We start from the raw sequence: 17,526 nt of genomic DNA on the forward strand, positions 1-17,526 counted from the left end.
CCCAACATGCACATAAGGAATTTTGTCGAGATCTGCAGCACTTTTAAGTATAATGGCGTGACTGATGAGGCTATCAAGTTGAGGCTTTTCCCATTCTCACTAACGGACAAGGCTAAAGACTGGTTACATTCTGAACCAGCTGGGTCCATCACTACGTGGCAAGATCTTGCGCAAAAATTTCTGGTGAAGTTTTATCCGATGGCAAAGACTGCTGCTATGAGGAGTGCTCTTACTCAGTTTGCGCAGCAACCTACAGAATCTATGTGCGAGGCTTGGGAACGCTACAAGGAAATGTTGAGAAAATGTCCATATCATGGAATGCCGGATTGGATGGTGATCACTGGTTTCTATAATGGTTTGGGGGCCCAATCTCGGCCCATGCTCGATGCAGCAGCTGGAGGCGCCTTATGGGCTAAAAACTATACTGAGGCGTATAATCTTATCGAGACGATGGCTGCAAATGAGCATCAAAACCCAACTCAGAGGATGACGTCAGGCAAGGTAGCAGGTATTCTGGAAGTTGATGCAGCCACCGCTATTGCAGCCCAGCTCCAAGCGCTATCAATGAAGGTTGATTCTTTGGCTACGTATGGAGTTAATCAAATAGCTATGGTTTGTGAGCTTTGTGCAGGTTCTCATGCTATGGATCAGTGTTCTCTTGTAAACGGATCTGTTCAGTATGTGAATAATTATCAGCGACAACAGTAGCCTGTGCCAGCGACCTATCATCCTAACAACAGAAATCATCCAAATTTCAGCTGGGGGAATAATCAGAATACTATTCAGCCACCATATCAGCAAGGAGTGAATAAACAGTTTAACCCACCTGGATTCCAGCAACCACAGCAGTATGCTACAAGGCAATCATATCCTCAACAGGGAAGTGCAGCTGCACCTACTAGTGCTGATTTTGAGGAACTTAAGCTGTTGTGCAAGAGTCAGGCGGTTTCTATCAAGACCTTGGAAAATCAAATTGGTCAATTAGCCAATGCAGTGCTCAATCGTCAACCTGGCACTCTTCCCAGTGACACGGAAGTACCAGGCAGGAAGGAAGCTAAAGAGCAAGTCAAGGCTATTACCTTAAGGTCTGGAAAAGTAGCTGATGCTGAAAAGGCAAAAGAAGTAGAAGCTGAAATTAGAGGTGAAGAATCTAAGCAAAAGGAGAAAGCGGCGGAACCAAGGAAGACTACTGTTGAACACACTCTGCCTGAGGCTAATACAGGGGAGAAACAACTCTATCCTCCACCACCTTTTCCTAAGAGATTGCAGCAACAAAAGATGGATAGACAGTTCGGGAAGTTTCTGGAGGTGTTCAAGAAACTTCACATCAATATACCTTTCGCTGAGGCTCTGGAACAAATGCCTAGTTATGCGAAGTTTATGAAGACTATTCTTTCAAGGAAGGTGAAACTGTATGACCTTGAAACCGTTGCTCTCACGGAAGAATGCAGCGCTGTTCTGCAACAAAAGTTACCACCAAAACTGAAAGATCCAGGGAGCTTCACCATTCCTTGCACAATTGGCAATCTGACGTTTGACAAGTGCCTTTGTGATTTGGGAGCAAGCATTAATCTGATGCCGTTATCGATCTTTAAAAAACTGGATCTGCCTGATCCAAAACCCACGTACATGTCACTACAATTGGCTGACTGTTCCATTACTTACCCAAGGGGTATAGTTGAGGATGTGCTCATCAAAGTGGATAAGCTCTTCTTTTCAGCAGATTTTGTTATTCTGGATTTTGAGGAAGATAAGAAGATTCCCATAATCTTGGGGAGGCCTTTCTTGGCTACTGGCCGTACCTTGATAGATGTGCAAAAAGGGGAACTTACTATGCGGGTCCAAGATCAGGATGTGACCTTCAACGTATTCAAGGCAATGAAATTCCCTACAGAAGATGAGGAGTGCTTAAAAGTGGATGTGATTGATTCTGCGGTTACTTCGGAACTCGATCACATGCTAATGTCTGATGCATTGGAAAAGGCCTTAGTGGGGGATTTTGACAGCGATGATGAAGATAGCAACGAGCAATTACAATATCTGAACGCTTCTCCCTGGAAGCGAAAGCTGGACATACCATTTGAATCTCTTGGTATTTCTGACCTCAAGAACGCTGAAGGGAAGCTCAAACCATCAATAGAGGAAGCACCTACCTTGGAGCTCAAGCCATTACCTGAACACTTGAGGTATGCTTTTTTAGGTGATTCATCTACGTTACCTGTTATTATTTCATCTGACCTTTCAGGTAGTGAGGAAGACAAGCTCTTAAGGATTTTGAGAGAATTCAAATCGGCTATAGGATGGACCATAGCAGACATCAAGGGGATAAGTCCTTCATATTGTATGCATAAAATTCTGCTAGAGGAAGGTAGTAAGCCAACTGTGGAACAACAGCGAAGACTGAATCCCATCATGAAGGAGGTGGTGAAGAAAGAAATTCTGAAATGGCTAGATGCAGGCATCATTTATCCTATTTCTGACAGCTCGTGGGTGAGCCCCGTACAATGTGTACCTAAGAAGGGAGGTATCACTGTGGTCGCAAATGAAAAGAATGAGCTCATCCCTACTCAAACAGTTACAGGATGGAGAGTATGCATGGATTATAGAAAATTGAACAAAGCCACAAGGAAGGATCACTTCCCTCTTCCATTTATTGATCAGATGCTTGACAGATTGGTGGGACATGAGTATTTTTGTCTTCTGGATGGTTATTCCGGGTATAATCAGATTTGTATTGCACCAGAGGATCAGGAAAAGACTACCTTCACTTGTCCATTTGGCACATTTGCTTTTCGCAGAGTTTCGTTTGGGTTATGTGGCGCACCGGCCACCTTTCAGAGATGTATGATGGCTATATTCTCTGACATGATTGGAAATAACGTCAAAGTGTTCATGGATGACTTCTCCGTCTTTGGACACTCATATGATGAATGTTTGAATAATCTGCGCGCCGTACTCAAAAGATGCGTGGAAACTAATTTGGTGCTTAATTGGGAGAAATGTCATTTTATGGTGCGTGAAGGCATTATCCTTGGACATAAGGTCTCCAGCAAGGGTCTGGAGGTGGACAAGGCCAAGGTGGGAGTCATTGAAAATCTTCCCCCACCTAATTCTGTGAAAGGAATCCGTAGTTTTCTTGGTCATGCGGGTTTTTATCGGCGATTCATCAAGGACTTTTCAAAGATATCTAAGCCGTTGTGCAATTTGCTTGAGAAAGATGTGCCTTTCAAATTTGATGATGAATGTTTGGCAGTATTCGAGACTCTCAAGGAGAGTTTGATCACGGCACCAGTCATTACATCACCAGATTGGACAGAACCATTTGAGATGATGTGTGATGTGAGTGATTATGCGGTAGGTGCAGTTCTGGGACATCACAAGAAAAATCTCTTCCATGTGGTCTACTATGCGAGTAAGACTTTAAATGGTGCCCAATTGAACTACACCACTACTGAGAAGGAGCTTTTGGCTATAGTCTTTGGCTTTGAGAAATTTCGATCTTATCTGCTTGGTACGAAAGTAACAGTATTCACTGATCATGCAGCTATTCGCTATCTGGTTTCTAAGAAGGATTCGAAGCCGAGACTCATTCGTTGGGTGCTTTTACTTCAGGAATTTGAGTTAGAGATCAAAGATAGAAAAGGTACTGAGAATCAAGTAGCTGACCATCTCTCTAGGTTGGAGAATCCCGATTCTACTTCACAAGATAGGACGTTAATCAATGAATCTTTTCCGGATGAGCAGTTGTTTGCAATTCAGGAGGAAGAACCATGGTTTGCAGATATTGTAAACTATCTCGTCAGCAATATAATGCCTCTTAATTTGACATCCGCTCAAAAGAAGAAGTTTCTGCATGAGGTGAAGTGGTATATGTGGGATGAACCATATTTGTTTAGACAGGGAGCTGACCAGATCATGAGGAGATGTATCCCGTTCTGTGAGACGGAGGGGATATTACGAGACTGCCATTCCACGGTTTATGGGGGACACTATGGAGGTGAGAAGACGGCAGCTCGTATTCTGCAAGCAGGTTTTTTCTGGCCTATTTTGTTCAAGGATGCTCATCAGTTTGTTTTAAGGTGTGATCGTTGCCAAAGAGTGGGAAATTTGTCAAGGAAGGATGAAATGCCATTAAATGTGATGCTTGAAGTCGAGGTCTTTGATGTATAGGGAATCGATTTCATGGGGCTTTTTATCTCATCTTGCAATAATCAGTACATCTTGCTGGCAGTCGATTATGTCTCAAAATGGGTCGAAGTTAAAGCTTTACTGACAAATGATGCAAAGGCAGTACTAAATTTTCTTCATAAGCAAATTTTCACAAGGTTTGGAACACCTCGGGTAATCATAAGTGATGAAGGATCGCATTTTTGCAACCGTAAGTTCACTTCTATGATGCAGCATTATAATGTGAATCATCGAGTAGCTACTGCCTATCATCCGCAAACAAATGGTCAAGCGGAAGTGTCTAACAGAGAGATAAAGCGCATTCTAGAGAAGGTTGTTTGTCCGTCAAGGAAGGATTGGTCTTTAAAGCTCGATGAAGCTGTTTGGGCTTACAGAACAGCATACAAAACTCCACTTGGGATGTCACCGTTCCAGTCGGTGTACGGAAAGGGATGTCATCTACCTGCGGAGCTTGAGCATAAGGCCTACTGGGCATTAAAGAAGTTGAACCTGGATTTAGATGCAGCTGGTAAGAAAAGAATGCTTCAGCTTAATGAACTGGATGAATTTCGACTTCAAGCATACGAAAATAACAAAATGTATAAGGAAAAGGTGAAGAGGTGGCACGATAGGAAGCTACATCCAAAGTTATTTGTACCAGGGCAACAAGTTCTCTTATTCAACTCTCGGCTCCGACTTTTTCCTGGGAAGTTGAAATCAAGGTGGTCTGGACCTTTTATTGTCAAAACTGTGTTTCCACATGGAGCGGTGGAAATTTTTGAGAATGATCTGGACCAAGCATTCAAGGTTAACGGTCAACGGTTGAAGCACTACTATGGGGACATGGCAAACCGAGAAGTGGTTAGTGCCATTTTGTTGACTACTTGAGCAGGGTACGAAACGTCAAGCTAATGACGAAAAAGAAGCGCTGCGTGGGAGGCAACCCATGAATTATTGTTACAGGAACCCTTAGAAGTTAATAACCTATCCATAAACACAAAAAATCAGAAAACAGGGGCTGAAAAAAAAAAAATTCCAGTGACCCCTGCGCGCCCGCGCAGCTAAGCTGAGCGGCCGCGCAGCAAGCTGAGCGCCCGCGCAGCTATGCTGAGCGGCCGCGCAGGGGTCGAGGACCAGAATTTTTTTTTACAGTTCAGAAAAAAAAAACAAAAAAAAACCAAACAAAAACAAATACAAAAATAGTTTTAGCCCATAAACCCACGATTTGTTCCCACTACCCCATCATTTTATCCCTTAATTCCCAAACCCTAATCTAATCCACACCCTATATATACATACACCTATCCTACATATCGCCCATAAAACTTCCTACACTTAAACCCTCTCACAAACATCAAATATCAGTTCTTACACGCTTTTATTCACGAATCAATGGCACCCAAGAGAGCACGCACTATTGACAGCAGCAGCACAGTTCCTACTGCTGATTCATCGAGGGGTACTGCTGCAAGGCCTCGGTTAACTGACAGAGCCGCGGAGGAGGAGTACACTAGGCTGTTGGGTAAGCCGATTCTGAAGGAGAGGGGGTTTTTACCATCGGGGAGGGATGGTGAGTTATTGCCCATGATTGCAGAGAAGGGGTGGATAGCTTTTTATGAGTCACCCGAAGCAGTACCGATGAGCGTTGTTCGCGAGTTCTACGCGAACGCGAAGGCTGAAAAGAATGGGTTTTCTGTGGTCCGTGGGCTGACGGTTGATTATCATCCTGCGGCGATTCGCCGTGTGATTGGACAGCGAGAGAGGAAGCCCGAGGAGGAGAACTGGAATGAAAAGACTGCTGAGGATTTTGACTTGGATTTGATTTGTGCGACTCTCTGTCGATCGGGCACAGTTTGGACCCGCAGTACAGGCAATAATGAGTATCGTCACTTTCCGGCGATCGCCATGAACAGGTATGCCCGTGCATGGAATGCATTTATTTGTGCTAATATTTTGCCTTCTTCGCATGCACACGAGGTCACAGTTGAGAGAGCACAGCTGTTGTGGGGAATTCTGAATGAGGAGTACTATGTGGACCTTGGTGAGTTTATCTACCAAGGAATTCTAAAGTTTTTGAGGGGAGCAAAGCATATGAACATCCCTTATGCATCTACGGTTACGAAGCTATGCCGAGCAGTGGGAGTGACCTGGCCGGCTCATGAGCAGTTGCAGTTGCCAGCCGCTCCGATTGATTCTGGCACTCTGAATGGGATGCAGGAGTGGACCGGTGGTGAGCCTGAGGAGCATGGGCTGGGTTATCGTCTTCCAGGAGGGCGTCCAGCATGAGGTGCTACTATGGCTAGGCCAGGGCGTGATGAGGCTGGTTCTTCGAGAGCTCAGGAGGGTGCTGGGATGGTTGATGCCCAGTATAGGAGGCTTTCACGGCGGATGGATGCCATGTATGAGACACAGAGCAGGTTTGCTCAGGAACTCACCCTTGCGTTAGGGACTGCTTTTCGAGGCCTTGGAGCTGATATCCAGTGGCCAGTTTTTGGTGAGAACTCTGCATACCCGCCGCCTGATACTCCACCCACTGAGGGTGATGATGATGATGACTCCGAGTAGGTATACCCTGTGTTCCTTTCTACTACTTTCACTGAGGACAGTGAAGATTTTTAGTTTGGGGGTGGTAGTTAAGGAATATTGTGTGTGTGTCATTTAGTTGCATATTCATGATAGTTTAGTTCATATAGTTGCATAATTTATGCCATATAGTTTTTTTTATGAATGTCATGTAGCTCATGCATTTACCATGATCCCTTTTGCAATGATTTACCGACTGAATTGTGATATTGATGTGAGTGTAGTGATAGCATTAAAGTGATATTAAGTTGTGTAGGTTGATATGCATGCTAGAAACAATTGTAAGTCCACTAAGTCTTAGAGAATGCGAAAGGGCTAGATTGTGTTATAATTTGGTTGTTTTCAAGGTCAATCTACTTATTATGCTTAGAATTCGATTATAGGTTCTTAGTGATAAAGACATGAAAAAGAAAAATTTTGGAGAAAAAATATGGAAGTTGTTGCTAGTTGTGGCTAGGCGTCAAATGGCTAGTAGCCGGCTCGCGTATGTTGCGAGTAGTCTAGGGTTGAGCAAGATGGAGCGAAACGCACTTGCTCAAAAATTAAAAAAAAAAAAATTGGCATAATTGATCAAGAATGGGCTCTTTGGTATTCGAGTTATTAAGTTCTTAGGGGACTTTGTGCCTAGCGACCTAAGGCTTTTAGAGTCTGGGATCCGCTAACCTAACGCTCGTTACATGGATATCATTGTATAAGTCTTTTGTGGACCTCACTCATTGCACGGTCAAATAAGCATTTGAGTTGTAAATAAAAAGCACGATTCCGTAGTAAGCTCCAGAGTTCTTGTAGTGTTGTATATCACTTTGTGCCTTGAATTTTTATTCTTTGTATAATCGTAGGATTGCCTTGAGGATAGTCTAGTCATAGTAATTGGTCTAGTTCCGAAGCATATCTGTTAAGCATTTGCACACACCACGTTTCTGGCTGTATGTCCGTTTGCATGAGTTTATTGATCTTTAGTTGTCTAACTGCATTCGTTGAGATGTGGCAATTTGGTTGATTAATTGTAGTAAGGGGGATCGCTGCATTTTCATATAGATTGCATTCATGCATATTTTTATTTGTTCTTGAGTCTGTGACGCTTGAGGGCAATCATCGATTTAAGTTTGGGGGTGTGATAAGTGGCATTTTATACCACTTAGAACGTCTTAAAATGGCTTAAATTGGTGTCTTGAAATCAAGTATTTTGTGTATTTGATGCGTTTTTCTAGTGTTTATGCATTTCAGGGTATTAGTTGCATTTCGGGGGAGGAATCATCAAGAATAAGCCTTGGCATGTGTTCACCATTGCGAGAGGAAAGGAACGGGCAGATTACGGCAAAGAAACGGAGCAAACTTGGATTTTTTCCAATAGAGGCCTGCGCGCCCGCGCAGCTATGCTGAGCGGCCGCGTAGTAACCTGCGCGCCCGCGCAGCTATGCTGAGCGGCCGCGCAGGGTCGGGAATTTTGCTGAATTATTTTAGACTTCTACTTCTGTTTGGCTTCCAACTTCTATGTAATCTGAGTTTTATGGGACTATTATATAAGTAGATTTGAGATGTTTTCACAGGGGGGATTAAGAAGAAGAAGATTGTGTTTTACGCAAGAAGCGAAGGAGATAAGGAAGAAGACCAATTTAGCACACCGCAACGAAGAGGAAGCATATTTTCTTGTGATTCTTGTTTCGTTGTAACGTTGGATGCTAGTTTTCTTGCTTTGACTTATTTACTCTTGTGACGTACTCTGTTTTAATATAATTAGTTTAGTTATTATTTTCTTGTGTTTGTTTATCATGATTTCATATGAACCCATGATGGCGATAAGTTCTATTATGGGCTAATCGTGATCATGGGGTTGCAACGGATTTATTATGGAATTCTTTAGTTAATTGTTTAATACTTTAGTGTGTGATGATTGCATGATATCTAGTATTGGTTGTGCGTATTCGTCTTATGTGCGTCGCGAACATATAAGATAGGGTGTTAATCTCTTGTGAAGCGACGGTGGATCTTGAGATTTAGAACTTGCCATGCTAGCATAGGTTCATGTACGTTGTGCATGATTAGTGGGTAACTCTAACAGTTTTATTTGCCCTATGTAATCAAAAAGGAATAACTTGTGCTTAAATCGTTGTGTTGTCAATTTCTGTAGACATATAGGAACTCAACATAATTGATGACTATTCAACTTCTATCTTAATTGTGGATGCTTGGTGGAATGGTATTAGTACAATGAAAGTTGGCTTTTATCAGTTTCGTGTTATTCGATTAATATCATCACTGTCACATGCTAAAGGTAATAACAATGGCTATAGAAGGAAGTAATAATGAAGTTGTGATCTCATGAGTGTTTTATTATTGATAAATTGAAGTGTTAGTTAAGTGGTTAATTAAGTAGTTAATTATAGTTAATATTTAATCAACAATTTTAAGTGTTATTATCTTAACATTGAGAAGTAATCATACATTGGTGAGTGAGTTTAATTAGACAATAATTTAGTCTGAGTCTCTGAGGGAACGAACTAGAAAATATTCTATATTACTTGCGAACGCGTATACTTGCGTGAATATTAGCGCGTGTTTTCGCCCTAACAACCAGCCCCCGTCAGTAATGCGTTGAGAATTATGGGATCTACCCCAGTAGTAAATGAGACTCCAAGGGCTAGAGTTTTTGATATGTCTATGAAGGACGCTATCCAGAATACTGATGTCATGGTATGTACGCTTAATGTGAATTCTTTATGTGCCAAAGTGTTAATAGATCCGGGAGCAACTCGATCGTTCGTCCCACAAGATTTTTTTAGTAAGTTAAATTGTCCAGTTGAGATTTAAATGAAATAATGACTGTAGAATTGGCAAATCAAGAACGTGTATCTGTTAATCAAGTTTGTGGAAATTGTGAGATTGAGATTTCTGGTAGTAAGTTTTGTGTAGATTTGATACCATTTAAGTAAGGGGAATTTGACGTTATCTTAGGAATGGATTGGTTATCTAAGCATGATGCTCAGATATATTGTCGAAATAAGAAGGTAATGGTGAAGACGCCAGACGAGAGGATAGTAACGTTCAAGGGCCAGAAGCAAGCAAATAAGTTCTTAACGATGATTCAAGCCAAGAAGTTACTACGACAAGGATGCGAGAATTTCGTTGCATATGTGATTGATAGAAGTTAGGAGCCAACAAAACTTGAAGATATTCCAGTAGTTAATGAATTTCCAAACGTGTTTCACGATGAGTTACCAGGACTTCCTCCAGATAGAGAAATTGAATTTGCAATAGACTTAGCACCTGGAACGGAACCAGTATCCAAGGCCCCGTACAGAATGACACCCGTTGAGATGAAGGAACTAGCAAAGCAATTGCAAGAGTTACTAGAGAAAGGAGTAATCAGACCCAGTGTATCCCCGTGGGGTGCACCAGTATTATTTGTCAAGAAGAAGGATGGAAGCATGAGACTGTGCATCGACTATAGGGAGCTCAACAAGCTTACAATCAAGAACAAGTATCCGTTACCTAGAATTGATGATTTGTTTGACCAATTGAAAGGAGCCAAGTACTTCTCCAAGATTGATTTGAGATCAGGATATCATCAACTAAAGATTAAGCCAGAAGATATACCAAAGACAGCTTTCAGAACAAGGTATGGATATTATGAATTTTTAGTGATGTCTTTTGGATTGACCAATGCCCTGGCATCGTTTATGGACCTGATGAACAAAATTTTCAAGGAATACTTGGACAAGTTTGTAATTGTGTTTATAGATGATATTTTGATATATTCAAAGACGGAAGAGGACCATGCAGAACATTTAAGAACAGCTTTGGAGATTTTAAGGAAAAAGAAATTATATGCTAAATTCTCGAAGTGTGAGTTTTGGCTACAGGAAGTTCAGTTCTTAGGACACATAGTCAGTAATAAAGGGATCAGATTGGACCCAGCAAAGATTAAGGCAATTAAAAATTAGGAAAGACCGAGAACACCAACAGAAGTAAGAAGCTTCTTGGGATTAGCGGGATATTATCATCGATTCGTTCAAAATTTCTCAAGGATTGCAACACCATTAACGAAGCTTACACGAAAGAATGAAAAGTTTATATGGAACGATAAATGTGAAGAAAGTATTCAGGAATTGAAGCGAAAATTAATCACGGCACCTATTTTGTCACTTCCAGATGATCAAGGAAATTTCATAATCTATATTGATGCTTCTCATAAAGGACTCGGATGTGTTCTGATGCAACACGATAAGGTGATTGCGTAGGCTCAAGGCAACTGAAACCGCACGAACAAAAATATCCTACTCATGATTTGGAGCTAGCAGCCATAGTTTTTGCTTTGAAAATTTGGAGACATTATCTATATGGAGAAAAATGCGAGATTTACATGGATCATAAAAGCTTGAAGTATATATTCACACAGAAAGAGCTTAATATGAGACAGAGGAGGTGGTTATAGTTGATTAAGGACTACGACTGCACGATTAACTATCATCTCGATAAAGCAAACATTGTAGCGAACGCGTTAAGTCGGAAAGAAAAGTTAAATGTATTATCAGTACCCGAAGAGATATATAAGGAATTTCAGAAATTGGAATTGGAAATTAGAATTTGCAAGCCTGATGAAGCAAGAGTGTATAGTATGACTTTCCAACCGGAGTTGTTAGAGAAGATAAAGAAGTGTCAAGAAGAAATAATGGATCAGGACATAAATCGTTTGGTAGGTGAAGAATTGTGCACACAAAAGGACGATCAAGGTATTCTTAGGTTTTCTTCTAGAATTTGGATTCCACCAGTAACGGAGTTGAAGAATGAAATTTTACAGGAAGCTCATAGTTCAAGGTATTCAATCCATCCAGGGAGTACCAAGATGTACAGAGATTTAAAGGAAAACTATTGGTGGCCAGATATGAAGAGGGAAATTGCGGAATGGGTTAGCAGATGTTATACATGTCAGAGAGTTAAAGCAGAGCATCAGAGACCAAGTGGATTATTACAACCATTGGAGATTCCAGAGTGGAAGTGGGAGCATATTACCATGGATTTCATAGTTGGATTACCAAGGACAAAAGCTAATCATGATGCCATCTGGGTTATAGTGGATAGACTTACCAAGTCAGCTCATTTTCTGCCTATAAATGAAAGATTTTCACTCGACAAGTTAGTCCATATATACTTGAAAGAAATTGTAGATCGTCATGGAGTTCCTGTGTCTATCGTATCCGATCGAGATCCGAGATTTAATTCAAGATTTTGGAAGAGTTTTCAAGAATGTTTGGGAACGAGACTGAATATGAGTACGGCTTACCATCCACAGATGGACGGCCAGAGTGAGAGAACGATCCAGACAATCGAAGACATGTTACGTGTTTGTGCTATTGATTTCAAAGGAAGTTGGGACGAGCATTTACCCCTAGTAGAATTTGCTTACAATAACAGTTATCATGCTAGTATTGGAATGCCACCCTATGAAGCTCTTTATGGACGCAAATGTCGATCTCCTGTATATTGGGATGAAGTAGGAGAACGCAAATTACTTGGACCTGAATTAGTACAGCAGACAAAGGAAGTTGTTGAAGTTATCTAGAAGAGATTGATAACAGCACAAGACCGTCAAAGGAAGTATGCAGATCAATCATGGAAAAATATGGAATTTGAAGAAGGAAATTTGGTATTACTGAAAGTATCACCGTGGAAGGGATTGACGAGATTTGGAAAGAAAGGAAAACTGAGCCCAAGATATGTTGGACCTTTTGAGATTTTAAAGCGCGTTGACAAAGTAGCTTACGAGTTAGCGTGACCTCCGCACATGGAGCACATTCACAATGTTTTCACGTATCGATGCTTACGAAGTATAATCCAGACTCCAGGCATGTAATAGAATATGAGTCAATAGAGCTTCAGGCAGATTTGTCATATGTAGAGAGTCCGATAGAGATTCTAGAGGAAAGAGAGAAAGTATTAAGATATAAAGTGGTAAAGTTAGTAAGAGTATTGTGGAGAAACCCAAAGGTTGAAGAGTCAACCTGGGAGTTAGAAAGTGATATGAAAGAAAAGTACCCTCATTTGTTTTCTTAGGAGATTCTGAGGACATAATCCTTTTAAGGGAAGAAGGATGTAATATCTGGGATATGCTGTGTAATTATTTTGCTAATAAATAATTATTATGTATGTTTAGTATTTATTCTGTGAATTATTTGTTAAGTGTTAAATGTGTTTGGATGTTTAAAAATAATATTAATTGAGTATTTTAATTTTTATATGTCCAAAATAAAATATAAATAATTGTCATATCTTCCTATTTATTTTTATGTTGATTTATGATTTTATAGGAAATATATGGATTTTATAAAATCTTTTTCCGAGTATTTAAAAACTATTTTATACAATCGGGAACCAACCGACGTCATCCGTTTTTACATTTTTATAACCCGAAACTCTTCCGAGAACTCCTTTCTAACCTAACTGCAATATTTCGAGCATTTTCCATGTTTCGACTTTTTCGATCCGGAGTACGGTTTGTCCTGTGCGGGTCCCGGTGCAACATTTTCGATACATTATTCGTTTCGATAAATCAATAAAACTCGTATTTTTGATAAACATGATCTTTTTATTAACCTATCACAATTATCACCTCATAATATGTGTGACCAGGCGCTGAGACCAAGATCGCAATACAAATTGTACTGATTTGGATAATTATCCCGAAAACCGGTACCGTTTGGATCAGTTTTTATAAATAAACGTACCATTTTATATCCGGAATGATCCAACGGGATACTAATTTTCCATAATTATAAATAGCCTTTACCGTATTTTATTTCGTACCGAAAATCATTTGCAAACAGCAATTATATAGTTTTTATAGAGAAAATTCATATATTCATAAACCTTTCTGAAAATCAAACCAATAAATCGAGGTGTTAGTGATCTCTGTTTGGAAAGCTCGAGTAACCAAATCGAAGGTCTGGAGGAGTACTTTCAGAATCTGTGATCCATACACCTGCAGAAATCAAGGTTATTTTTCTATAATTTTTATTATTTTTGAATTATTTTAATTAAAAATATGAATTTTTGTTCGGATGATTGTTTGAATGATTTGATGATTGCATGTTGTAGAGCTTGTTTTCCTGATGATTTTGATATATTATATGACTGATTTGGAGTTCAATAACATGTTCAAAATTAAGTTTGATTTTCGAATTTTAAAATTAGGGTTTATAACCCGTATGAATGTTCTTAATTGAAATTTAGGGCTTTTTGATCTAGGGGTTATTAGCTGTTGATATATAATGGGTTGTGTTCCTTATGAAGTTTGCAATCGATTGGTATATAGCTCGTTAACAGAGAATTTGTGAATCGAAGGGAGTTGTGATTTTAAGTTCACGTCGAGTTCACCGGAAACCGGCGAACTTCTCGGCCAAATTTCGGCCAACTCAGGGATAGGTTGTGTGATTTGATGGCATGGTTAGATTCCTGGTGTGGTGTAGATCATATCTAGAGGTAGTGGTGGCCTGAGCATCCCTGAATCATCTTCTCCGGCTAAACAGGGCATTTTCCGGCGACCCCCCTGTAAAAATTACAATTTAATACCTAAACTTTTGGGGACGATGCCGTTTGGTCCCTGAAGTTTCCAGAGTTTGCACAAATTGGATTCCTGTTTTAAAAATGTTTAAAAATTATATTTTCTATTTATTTTAATTATAAAAATTCATTTTTTAATCTCTGAAAATTCCAAAAATTCTTATTTTAATTCCAAAATTTATTTTAATTCAAAAATAAATCTGAATTAATTAGTTAATTAATTTTAGTTAATAATTAATTGATTAATTGGTAAATTAATTCGAAATAATTGATTAATTGATTTAATTAATTATTAATTAATTATTTAATTAGATTTAATTATTTTAAAAATGATTTAAAAATTCCAAAAAATAGTTTCGAGCTTTAAAATATTATTCTAAATTGTTTTCAAGGCTCGATAATTATTACAAAATTGTTTTCAATCCGTTAATCGGATTTGGGTAAAACGAAGGGTAGATAGAAGTGTATATCGAATAGAATCGTATGAGTTGAATATTGATAAATGCTTATGATATGTGAGCAGAAGAGGCAAGGTGTAGGAAAGGGACACAAATAGTCGAGGAATAGACGGTTGTAATTGGAAGTTAGTGCAGTATAGCATGCTAGTACCAGGCAAGTGTTCTGAAATTTCTCGAGATATATTATAGTTGATTGATAGTCCTGTTTTATATTGCAAGTGCTTTGAAGCACTGAACCCTAAACCCTAATTCCAGTTATTGATCTTGAGCCATAAACCTTATTATTTCTAAACCATTGATTATTGTACACCCAAATATGAACCATAAATATACAATACTACTCCACAAATACATACAAACTAAATACCAAACACTGAACCGGATTACTTACATATTCAAACCATTGTACCTTATGCTTTGAGAGAGCAAATCCTTGAAACCTTGAAACGTTGATTCCTTTGTTATCCAATTCTTTCATTACTTAACAGCCAAGCTTTGAAATTGCCACATTAATCCTTTGTGAAGATTGAAACCATTTTATTATCAAACATCCATTGCTATTTATGATTCTGTTTATTGCTTTACATTGTTTATTCTGTTATCATGTTAGAATTTGATTGTTTTTATAAAATTGTGGACCAGATTCGTGGTCAGACCATATTAATGGTCAAGTTAGGCCAATGTGTGCTTTGGATCCAGTAGTTAGAGCATTGTTGTGTGCTTTGCTCGGGGTTAGTGCGTGACTGATCAGCATCCTAACCTTGGTTTTTAAAATAAAAATATAATATCCAATTCTAAATCATAATTCATTGTTCACTTGATATCATAACCCTTCCCACTTGATGATCATTATTCTCAGTCTTGTCATTGAGACTTGCTGAGCTAGTTAGCTCATTTGTGCGATGTTGCTTATGTTCTTTTCCAATTAAGAAGGAACCAGTTGGTAGCGAGGATCCCCAATCCAGTGTGAGAGCTAGGGGTCCAGGTTGATCGAGTTAAGCTAGCAGACATCTTTTGAGATAATTTTAGTTTGTAAAAGTTTGTAATAATGTTTAATACTCAGTTCTGAGTTTGAATAGTTGGGATTTGGATGTTTTTAATATAAAGTGTGTGTGTGGCTTGTGTACATATTTTAACCTGTTGCGGTCCGTGGTAGTTGGTAAGTAGGGTCACTGCATATTATTATTATCTTTATTATTGTTATAAGCAGGTTATAAATAAGGTATGTGTGTGTGTGGACCCCAAACTTCTGACCCGGGTTTGGAGGGCGCCACAGTGTGCGGGCCAATAAACTCCAACCTCCACATACAATTTTGTCACAATCGATGCATAGGGTATAGAACCCGTAGTACGCTCCCGCAGAAACCTCAGAATACCCTGATAAATCACCATCCCGAGATCTACATAGTCTCCCTGAAGAATCCCCCACAACAATCGTGCATGATCCACAGTAACATCATGCATATGAGAAGATGGCATGATGTTGGCACAAATAAAAGAATTCCATGCACGTGCAAACCTGTTCATGCACGAGGCAGGGAAAGTGGCATAATCGTTCGTGCCCCTCTTGAACTTCCAGTGAGTCTCAAGCACACATAAAGTAGCAACAATCAATTACAAGTTAAAATCATCCCCCGTCTTCGCGTTCCAATCCTCCTGATCTGGCCTCCTCTCGGGCTGCTCAATCACCCTCCGAATAGCCTCAACACTATAGTCCACCGCCAACCCCCTCACCACAGAAAACCGGTCTTTTCCGCCTTCACATTAGCGTAAAACTCATGAACCACACTCATGGGCACAACAACGGGTGTCTCACAAAAAGCAACCTAACCCATCTCCATGATCATCTCCAACAACTTACCATTTTTCTCGATGGCAGAAAACCTCGCTCCTTGGCTATGGGCTTCGATAGCAGCCTCGTATACTCTGTCTCAGCCTCCGGAGTTGCAAACCTAGGCCTCACACCCCCAACACCAGAAGAATAGATGGTGCTACTGCTAACTTGAGTTCTTTGTCTTTTGGATGCCATTGATATTGAACAAGTTGAGAGAAAAGATGTGTGTATAAGAGAGAATTGTGTTTAAGAATTTGAGAAGTTATGGAGAAGTTTATGTATAAGTGTGTGTATATATAGGATTTTGAGAATAGAATTAGTTTAGGAAAAGAAGTGGGAATTGATTATGGGAATAATGAGAGTAATGGGGTTGATTGAAATTGATTTAGAGGGGGAAATATGGAAGTGGGAGAGTAACATTCGGCTGGGAATTGATTTGGAGTTTAAATTTCTGTTTTTCTGACTTTTTTCAGGTCCAGGGAGCCAGCGCGGGCGCATCGTGCTACAGGAAAACCAGCGCGGCCGCCCCGCATACCAGTGCGGGCGCGCACACCTACTGAAAAATCAGCACGGTCGCCCCGCTTCTCAGCGCGGGTGCGGCGTGCTACTGTTGTTGGCACTGAAAAAATTTTCTTTTTCTGGTTTTTTGGTGTTTTCTCCTTGATTTCTTCTTCCTCTATCTACTAATGTACAACAAACTTGGGTTGCCTCCCAAGAAACGCTTGCTTTACATTGTTAGCTTGACGTAAAATTCCCGAGATTAAGTTGCCAACAAAACGGCACTAACCACCTCACGGTTTGCCTTATCCCCTTAGTAATGCTTCAATCATTGTCCATTTACCTTGAATGCTTGGCCCGAATTATTCTCAAAAATCCCCACCGCTCCATGTGAAAACACAGTTTTGACAACAAACGACCCTGACC

General features: G+C 39.9%; 1 non-coding gene across 1 annotated transcript; it reads right to left on the reverse strand.

Moving 5' to 3' along the window:
- Positions 1–213: 213 nt before the first annotated feature.
- Positions 214–320, reverse strand: LOC141699095 (small nucleolar RNA R71). The gene has a single exon (XR_012565582.1). It is a non-coding gene; the product is annotated as a small nucleolar RNA R71 (small nucleolar RNA).
- Positions 321–17,526: the final 17,206 nt, after the last annotated feature.

The sequence above is a fragment of the Apium graveolens genome, chromosome 11 (genome assembly GCF_009905375.1).
Source record: "Apium graveolens cultivar Ventura chromosome 11, ASM990537v1, whole genome shotgun sequence".
Lineage (NCBI taxonomy): Eukaryota > Viridiplantae > Streptophyta > Magnoliopsida > Apiales > Apiaceae > Apium > Apium graveolens.